The sequence below is a fragment of the Pinus tabuliformis genome, chromosome X (assembly GCF_031772625.1).
Source record: "Pinus tabuliformis cultivar Carrire ecotype Pingquan chromosome X, CPIR1, whole genome shotgun sequence".
Lineage (NCBI taxonomy): Eukaryota > Viridiplantae > Streptophyta > Pinopsida > Pinales > Pinaceae > Pinus > Pinus tabuliformis.
Genome location: NC_142308.1, coordinates 1,155,711,466 through 1,155,721,797, shown reverse-complemented (window position 1 = coordinate 1,155,721,797; position 10,332 = coordinate 1,155,711,466). Strand labels below are relative to the sequence as shown.

At 40.2% G+C, this 10,332-nt stretch overlaps 1 pseudogene; it reads left to right on the top strand.

Annotated features, from left to right (window-relative positions):
- Positions 1 to 2,692: 2,692 nt before the first annotated feature.
- On the top strand, positions 2,693 to 3,326 carry LOC149143998 (pyrophosphate-energized vacuolar membrane proton pump 1 pseudogene; annotated as a pseudogene).
- Positions 3,327 to 10,332: the final 7,006 nt, after the last annotated feature.

The window sequence follows — 10,332 nt, the reverse complement described above, 5'->3', positions numbered from 1 at the left end:
AGAGTGTTGCAAAAAAGAGATCATCTTGAAAGCATTGAAGGACCAAAGGCAAAAGAAGATCCAAAAGAAAAGATCAAAGAACCATGGGCTGCACTTGATGAAGAGAAGAGATCAGAATCAGAGATGGAGAAAGTTCCCTCATGGTTACCATCAAATCTTCCATGTATTCAAGAGAAAGATCAGCAAAAGGAGGAAGATGAGAAAGTCATGATAGAAAGTGACATGAAGAATGATCCAGATCAGCAAAGGGACCAAGGATATCAAAGCTATATTGAGGCATGGTTCCAGACAGTCACTAAGTTGCAGCAGTACTTTCTTCCTCAACTATGTTTGATCCCTTCAAAGTCAGATCATTTGGTCTCTGAGATCTGGATACCTGTCAGAGCATGCATTTCGAGCCTCCACATCATCTTGTCTCTAATCTCGATGTGCACATGGCTCCATTGGAAGTATTCTTATACTTGAAAATGATTTTGTTTTTCAAGTAGGGTAGGGTAGAAAAAAGAAAAAAAAGAAAAAAAGAAAAAAGAAAAAGAAAAAAATGAAAAAGGAAAATAGAAATCTAAGGTGAAAACCTCCTCGGAGGCGCCTTAGGTTGGCTCATTGATTGAAAACCTCCATGAGGCGGTCAATGGGTTGAAAAAAAAAGAGAAAAGAGAAAAAGATCTTTGGGTGAAAACCTCCCTTGGAGGCGCCCAAGGCAGGCAATTAGGGTGAAAACCTCCATGAGGCGCCCTAGTTGTTTTTCAAAAAAAAAAAAAGAGAAAAAGAAAAAGAAAAATAAAGCTAATCTCCATTTCATGTTGCAACAATGACATTGCAGGTTAAAGAAGGACGTTTCATGACAGGAGGAGCACTCAAATCAAAGACAAAGGAGTTTTTGTGCCTTCTACAGGAAGTTTCGTATCTTCTACAGGAAGCTTACAAAAAAGCCAAATTGATCTCCGAGGAGGACCTGAAGGCTTGGAATATGTCCATGAGGCCTACCCACATCCATGTTTCCATTCCTCACCCCTTTTCCATCATTTTTTTCATGTCATTATGCTTCTTCCCTCAAAACTGTGTCTTCTACAGGAAGCTCTGAATTTCTACAGGAAACATCCTGTAGAACCTTTGGACGAGCCAAATCCAATTTCAAAAGTGAATCTGATGGTGGGAGTCTATTGGTTAGGCCTGCAAGCACTTGTGTGTCCATCCCTTGCCTTCATCCATCATTTTTTTCACCTCCTTGTGCTTCTCATTGTGCTTCTACAGGATCTTCCTGTAGAAATTGTGGGAAACTAGGCATGCATTTCAAAAAGTGGTTTGGCGAGCATGGTAGCTTCCTCAAGGGTTCAGAAGCCCTCATGCCATCTTCCAACTCCTCCTCCATCATCTCCATACCTGCATCACAAGCAAAATTCATTTTGTCATCCCATGCAAGCACATGCAAAAAGCCTTGAAGCAAAAATACCTAGAGCCAAAATTGTTTTTGCCATAACTTGAGAACCATGCATCCATTTGACAAACCATTTTATGGGGGGTTGTACAAGGTCGATGACAACATGCCTGAGCAGTTTCATGCAATTCCGGTGCACAGTTTCCAAGAAATCAGCCTCCATCACCATCACCCATTTTTGCATTTTCTCCATAACCGTGCATCCGTTTCAAAACCTGTTTCATGGGGAGATGCACGTGGGTGATAGTAGCCTACCCAAGCAGTTTCAGCCAATTCCGATGCACGGTTTCCGAGAAATCGAGCTCTGAAATCTTCAGCCATTTTCCAATTTTCTCGAAATCCGTGCATCCATTGATCACGAATTTGCTATGGGAGATGCATCATGATGGTAGGAACATGCCCACCAAGTTTCAGCTCAATCCGGTTTGCCGTTTGGGAGAAATGAAAAAAAGAAGTTCTGGTCCTGTGAAAATTCAATGGCAGCAGGTTCAGGATGCAGATCTGAACGTGGAAATGAATTCTTGTTGCATGCATCTGGCCAGAGGACACCTGCACAAGAAAACCAGCCATGGATTAGCAACCCAGCCATCATGCAACCATAAAATCAAATGCATGCAGCAATGACAGCCCACAGCAGCTCACGGCAGCCATTCAACTTCGAGGTATGTGACAAACCCATTCTTCTATTGCATAAAATTAATTTGGAAACTGCATGAATGAATGAAATGGTGGAATTAAGCCACGGATTAGCGAGGCTCAACCGATTGTCTTCTCTAGCACTCAAGGCAAAAATCACACAGCATGATCGGCCATTCACGTGAAAAATTAAAAAAAAAAAACACAGTTAATGGTAGTTGAACTCCAGTGAACAGGATGTCAATTAATTAAAGGAGAGAAGAAGACATGTATCACTGCAGTTTGAAAAATCTAGCGCACATGTTTTTTTCCACCTCATCACAAATCATGGAGAAATTGAAGACGGCTTGGCTGAAACTCATGAACTGTTGTTCATCGGCACTTTCCACGTCCTCAACTAAAGTGTGCACAATCAGTTAATTGGTTCTCTATCATCAACTCATTTGATGATTGTTTTATTTCTCTCCGAAATTGTTGCAATGATCATGATTCACTCGAAGTGTATTCGAATTCAGATGGAGATAAACGAAAATTAGCAGAACATCTTAGAGAAAAATATATGAAATGGTTAGCAAAACTTATTTCAACATCTTCAAATATGGTCTCGGTGGTTCTTCCATGGCTCTGTTTGGCAGCGTAGGTGGTGGTATTTGCACCAAAGCAGCAGATGTAGGTGCTGATCTTGTTGGCAAGGTTGAGAGGAACATTCCTGAAGACGATCCACGCAACCCAGCTGTCATTGCTGATAATGTTGGTGACAATGTTGGAGATATCGTTGGTATGGGATCAGATCTATTTGGGTCCTATGACTGAATCTTCCTGTGCAGCTCTGGTTGTTGCATCCATATCATCATTTGAAAACTCTCATGATCTTACTGCCATGTGTTATCCCTTGCTTATTAGTTCAATGGGTATCATTGCTTGCTTAATCACAACTCTGTTTGCAACTAACATATTTGAGATCAAGGCTGTGAAGGAAATTGAGCCTGCATTGAAAAAGCAACGTATTATCTCCATAGTAGTGATGTCTATTGGCATTGTTGCTGTAAGCCTAGTTGCATTGCCTTCATCCTTCACTATCTTCAATTTTGGTGCCCAGAAGGTTGTAAAGAACTGGGAGCTTTTCTTCTGTGGTGCTATTGGTTTGTGGTCTGGCCTTGTTATTGGTTTTGTCACTGAATACTGCACTAGTAATGCTTACAGCCCTGTCCTAGATGTTGCCGATTCATGCAGGACTGGAAGCAGCAACTAATGTTATATTTGGGTTGGCTGTGGGATACAAATCTGTTATTATATTTGCTATTGCAGTAAGCATTTTATGAAGCAAAGAAAGCTGCCACAGTCGGAAAGTATTGTCATGTCAGGAACAGAAACATGAATCAAGGTTAACCAATGGAAAAACAGTGATTCCCATCCAGCTTCGGCATGCAATATCTATTCTCGGGCAGTTCATTGAAGCTAGCAGACTGTTTCTACAGGAAGCTAGCAGACTGTTTCTACAGGAAGACAGAGACTGTTTCTACAGGAAGCCAGCGAACAGTTTCTACAGGAAAGTTTGAAAAGCGGGAAGCCAAAGGAGAAATCGGCCGAGATGATTAGCCAAGGAAGTCACCAGGGCCATCAAAGACAAGGGGAGAGATTTGGTTGCTCAGAGGATGAGCAACACTTTCAGTAGGGGGGTGATGATGAGCCCCAAAAATGTACAATTATTTGGGCTCATTCAACCTCCTAATTTGGCTTAGTCCACCATTCTCATTTGTTTATTGCATGTTTTTGATTATTTTTATGTTAATAGAGTGAATTTGGTTAGTCATTATGCCAACAAGTCTAATGGGTGCTTTGTGTAGCCTTGTTGGTCAACTTGGAGACAAATTTGAAGGTCTTAATGAGCACTTGGCAGCCAAATTCGTGGGAGAACAAGCTAGAGGATTTGTAGGAAGGTGTCCCCCTCATTTATGGGCCCTTACCTCGAATTCTCCACCATCAGCTCGGAGTTCAAGGGCCACCGAATCAATCAGCTCAAGGGCAGCCAAGCAAGTCAAGTTGGACTGCTGTTAACTCCAAGTCTTGGGCAGCCAAGTCCCTAACTTTTAGGAGGACTGTTGGGTCCTCAAATTGTATAAATAAGAAGGCTTGGGGCCTCATTTTGGTTAGCTAGTTGGTAGTCATTTTTGTAGCTAGTGGGTAGTCATTTTTGTAGCTAGTTAGTCATTTTGTTTTAGCCATTAGTTAGCTAGCTTGTAGTTCGATTTTTAGGCCATGGATTAGCTTTGCTTTCAGCTCATTCTCAAGCTCTCCTTATGGACAGTTTTGATGTACTTTTCATTTCTTGATTAATAAAGATGGATCCAGCTTTGCACCAGCTCTAAATCTTTCATGGGAGGCTGTAGCTCTTGGGGTTGGGCCCATCTCAAGCGCCCAGTACCTCCCTTGTGTATCTTTATGTGTTTGCTGCGTTCTTGAAATAAAAATCTGCTCTTTAGATCTTGCTTTGTTATGGTAGTTGGTTTTGATGGGTAACGTAGCTTTTTATGCTTAGAATCGATTGGTAGGAGTTTGTTATGCATTTAGATCTTTTGGAATGCTCTTTCTCACGTGAAGTACATGGTTCTCTTTCCAAACAAAGCTGTTGTTCATTTATTTCATTGACAATTAGATTAAGTTAGCTAGGACTTGGTTTGTTTGCAAGAATTCATTGATTCGTTTAAATGAGCATTGTGCAGGGCATCTCTATCATCTTCATCACCTCCTCAAGTTCTATTTAACCTCTGTCTCACTCATTTACCCTCCAACTCTCTCATTTCCCACATAGCTCCATCTCCTTCAACTTTCGTTGGTTCCATCCTTCCAATCATCAAACCATTGCATGCATTCTTCCCTCATCTGATTTTCCAGCTTCCGAGCCATCACCAGCCTCATTCCTACCTTACACATCTCCCCCTACCATTCCATTACTCCTCCATCACTCCAAACACTCACGGTAGGTCATCCTGTAGCCATTTGTAGACATCCTGTAGAAGACTTACAGGACTTTCCTGTAGAAACCCCTGCAGACATACTGTAGGAGGCCACTCACTCGGTTTCTGAGCCTCTGAACGTGAGGAACCTCTGTGGATGGATGCTAAGGATCCCTAGGGACCTCTCCTAACCTCCCCAACCTTTCCCATGCTTTCCTTCCTTCTCCATCCCATCTGCACAACCAAACCCTAATAAGCACAAAATCACAATCACTCCATCCACTTAAAGAAAAAATACAAAAACATGTCTTTTAAGATGCAAGTAGATTAGATTCATGCATTTTCACTTATTAGAAGTAATGACAGCATTGGTAGAAGTTTTATTCACATTCTTTGCATTGTAGAGGTTAGACTAGTCAAATTAGGGTTTCCTAGGTTTACATGCTTCGATTTGCTTTCAGTTCATTTTCGCCAAGTAGATTAGTTTTCTCTGAGCTAGCTTTCGTCCATCATTTAGCAAGCTTCTTCTGAGAGCCTATAGAAGTTGGCTTGAGCCCTAGCGGACTTGTGCCAGCTGACCAAGTGACAGCTGCGGCAAGAGCTAGTACTTGTGCATATAGCACCGCCGCTTCCAAGTTTGTACGAACTATCGGGTTGATAAAATTAAGAGACAGGAAGCCCCAGGAGTTGTAGCATTATTGCTACAATACTGGAGCTCACCAGTCATCAATGAAAATCACATAATACCTTTGCCTCGTTGTGGATGTCATCGAGAATGGTCCACACACATCAGTATGAACTTGCTCTAAGATAGCCTTTGCTCGACTGTCTTGATCATGAAAGAAAGACTTGGTGTACTTTCCCAAGGTACAACCTTTGCATGTGTCAACTTGCTCAAGTTGACCTTTGGGAAGTCCTGTAGATATATGTTGCATTATCTTCAAATCCCTATGATGCAAATGGCCCAACCGCTTGTGCCACAACTCACCAATGTCTTGGCTTTGCACCAATTTTGCTTTCGTACTCAATGCTGCACAATCATCTACCTCTAGTTTATAGAGATTCTTCACTCGAATCCCTATCCTCTTGGTCTGAACCGTGGCTATGTGTCTTAGGAATGCCTTTCCTTTACTGAAGACAACATCGTAGCCTTTGCCCTCCAACATCGCGACCAATACCAAGTTCTTCTTCATTCCAGGCACATATTTCACATCTGTCAAGGTGAGAGGAGCTCCATGCTCCCTCTTAAAAGAAATCGTGCCTACTCCTGAAACACTATACCTTTCGTCGTCACCCATCTCTATGTGCATCTTGAGATGTTTCTCCTCTAAGGCACTGAATAAAATTTTATCACCGGTCATGTGGAATGAGGCTCCATTGTCAAGATACCAGACACAACCCATCATCAATGACACCATGCATGCGATGAGGGTAAAGTCCATTTCGAACTGAGAGGCTAATGCCTCACCTTCCGATCCGTCCGAGGATCCCTTCTTGGACTTCTTCGATGGGAAATTAGTCGCATAATATCCCATCTTATGACAATTAAAGCATCTCACTTTAGACATGTCATCCTTCTTCCCTCCATGAGAAGAATTCGATTTGGAATGGGAAGCCTTCCCCTTCCCTTTCCTTGCCTTACTTGCTAAGGCCAGATTTTCTTCATCGTCATCCTTGGATGAAGAACCATCTCGTGTGCTCCTCCTGATCTCCTCCTACATGAGATCTGACCACAGTCGTTCCCAATCCGACAGTTTCTCCCTTCCATTCACAGATTCCAGGTAGCTATTCCAACTCTTTGGAAGGCCAAGGAGAGCGAGGCTCACCATATCTTCATCGGTAGTAGTTATTCCCACACTACCAAGCTCATCTCTGCAGGTGGTGAACTTGTTCAGATATGTGGAAATAGTATCACCCTTCTCCATCTTGATTCTTCGAAGCTTATCCTTGAGCGCCAATTTCCTGTGGTCACTATTGTTCTGGTAGAGGTCCTTCAATGTCTTCCACATTGAAAATGGAGTATCCTTCCCATGGATACTCGAGACAATATGGTCTCGAACTCCCTCAAGGATGATCTGTCTCGCCTTCGCCACACACTTCTTCCACTTAGCCAACTCTTGTGCATTAGTTGAAGCTGGCTTTGGGATTTCTTGATCAATGAAATCCTTCAAGCCATTGTCTTCTAATATAGCTGCCATTCTATCTTTCCATGCTATCTAATTCGAGCTACCTTCCAAGGCATACTAAGTCTCAAGCCATGGAACGCCATTGGCCAACCTTGAAGTATGATATGAATTTGATTTGCACCTGCAACCCCGAACTTCAAACTTCAAACTCTCTTCTCAATATACTATTCACAGCTCCGATACCATGTAGAAATTCTCTACAAATCTCACTCTTATACCATGTAGAAAATCTGATGGTAGGTTAACCCGATAATGCAATCTAAATCAAAGCATAATACTATAACCTACTTCTACTATAAATTTGCGAAAGCTTAAAGATCAAGTTGAACAATATAACCAGGAGAAGAAGAATCAATGCACAATACACATGAAAATACTTTGGGGAAAGCCTTAGCTATAAACCCCACTATCTGTATCATCATACGAGGTGGAAATACATAGGAATTATACAAAGCCTTAGCTCTCACAGCTAGCCAGCTCTTAGTACAATCCTCACAGATGCTCATAGGCAATCTTGGCTTCTCTCCAGCCTTCCTCTCTGCCCTCCAAGCTCCTATTTCCTTGCGTTGTTCCTCTAGGATGATTCTCACCTCACCAAGTGGAACACTTCTGATCTCACACATTGTCAGAACTGCGCAATCCTCAAGGAATGATGCCTTGACTGCATGCATGAGTTTTCTTTATAAGGAAAAACATGCAACTGATAGTACACTGTCCTTGAATTTAATCTCAACTGGGTCTTTCTTAGAATAGACATGCATGAGTTTCTGATGAGGGAATCTTCAGTTAACTGGAGTAGCACTAGTTGAGTGCATGCATGCATCAACTGACTGTTAACTCTCTATTAGTTCCTCAAACAGTTTGGAACTAATTTAATTGGACTTAACTCAGTAAACTGAGTTAACTAATTACAACTCAAATATAACTCAATCTTATCTCCTTAATTTAAGGGATAACTCTTGCATGACTTCAGAAAGACTTCTAACTTGAATTTCTCCAACTAATTAATTCAAAATGAATTAATTAATTATTTCCAAGTAGTTGTTAAGACTAAATTCGATTTTAATTCACAATTTAATTCAAGGACAAATAAAATTGGAATATTCTTGTTGCCACATTTCAACAAGGTAAATAGTTCAAACTACCTTGGAATATTCTGGAAGAGGAAGCTTCGGAAATATTTTTTATTTTTCTCAAATTTCTAGAATCATTGCACCTACAAAAGGGAGCAACATGTGCTAACCAGCACTTGTGAACAGGTATGCAACATGCATTGAACGCAGGTGGCTAGTCATGAAAGGTGCGTTGGGGCTAAAAACCATGTTTTTGAGCAATTTGTCAGATAAACTTAGACTTTTTGGAGAAGTTATGCTTAGTGCTTTTGAAGGGATTATGAAAAAGTGTTCATGGATGTTGATTGATCTGGTTTACAGGCCTATTGACTAGATGTGACAAAATGGCCTATAACAAATTGCCCCCTAAAGTACATAGTCAAAAGTAGCGGCTGAAGACTGAAGTGCTTTACCTTGTGACAAGTTTGGATCAAGAATCAATTGGTCCAAATTCAATAGATTTTTTATCATCATGATATCATTGTTGAGGGAGGTATGCCCATGCTCAACATATAAGTCAATATTACATGTACAATGATTAAAAAATTTCATCCACTGATGACAAAGTGTGGACCCATGCTTGGATAATATTTTGTATGATAATAACAATCATAGTCTATGATCTGGTATGAATCCAAAAAACGCATCCCGGATGGATGAAACTAGATCTGGGGTCTTCTATCTCGTTCACTTGATCGTTCATAATGGAGACCAAGAATGCATATAACAAGAAAGGGATTAATCATGATTTACGTTAAGGGTTTGGTCTTGTGGGCCCTGATTTAAGGTGACTTGGCATGTGACATGGAGTGTTGCATGCGGACCATGTGGTTGCCACGTTGCAGAACTTGTTAACATGGAAAACGGTTATTAATCGAATCATTAAATGGCAATAACTTTTGATCTATAGGTTGGATCGGGATAAAATTTATATCTTTGGAAAGCCCTTGTCAAGCCAAATGTGATGGTGATATTAGTTTTTAGATTCAAAGAAGTTGGAAGTTAAGCAATTTTTAAGACCCAATTTCCATGATAGGACTATTGAGGTCGAGTTAATGATTGTAACACCTTATTCTACCCTCAAGATGGTTTATGGGGTGGATGGGGGTGTTAAAAAGGGGAGATTAGAGGATAAAGAGTGCAAAATTTTGACAAGTTTTGAACCTTGTTCAACTCAATAAAGGAGCCACTAATATGTGCTCCTTTATTGATGAAGGATGAAGTTGGAGAGATACAAAGAATGTGCATTTTTAACCTAAGTGTTTGGTTTATTCCCAAGGATGAGAAGAATACCATTTATGGCCAAAGTTTTTAGTGTCATTAGAGGAGTGTGCAAGCATGAATACAAATTCCCAAAGTGTTTGGCATAACCATTTAAGATTAAATTTTAATCAAATGTAGCATTTTCCATTTAAGATTTATTAAATAAGTCTTGTAATCCACAAGCACCTTTATAATTTTATTTTTATTATATCAATATAATGCATGGGTTTGAACTTGTTGAAATTCAAAATAAGTTAATGATTAGAAACTTGAGAGTCGCTTGAGGTAGAGGGAGATTCATGGAGATTGGAAGACTAGAAATGATTGATTAAGCTTATAAATATAATCATTTTCTTCAAGCAATAGGTTATAAATATAATCATTTTCTTCAAGAAATAGGTTATATTTTTGTGATTGTGAGTTATCTTTTATATGCTAATAAGGACATTGTTGTTATCCAACGTTTTTGTACTTTTGTAGCATAGCGTTTGTCTTGGGACTCTTCTCTCATTGCTTCATTCTCATGGTACTTATCCGTGTGGATGTTCTAGCTTATGGGACTTTTTTTTGTGTTATATTGTTTATTCTCACTCATCTTATGCTTACTAATATCCTATATGAAAATATCGGGTTTTCCGATAGCTTGTGGACTATTCTTATTGCTTGGAATATCCGATTATTCATATACATATTCTATTGTTTGTCATATTATTAATCTTCTTTCATTTTAGTGTGTTATT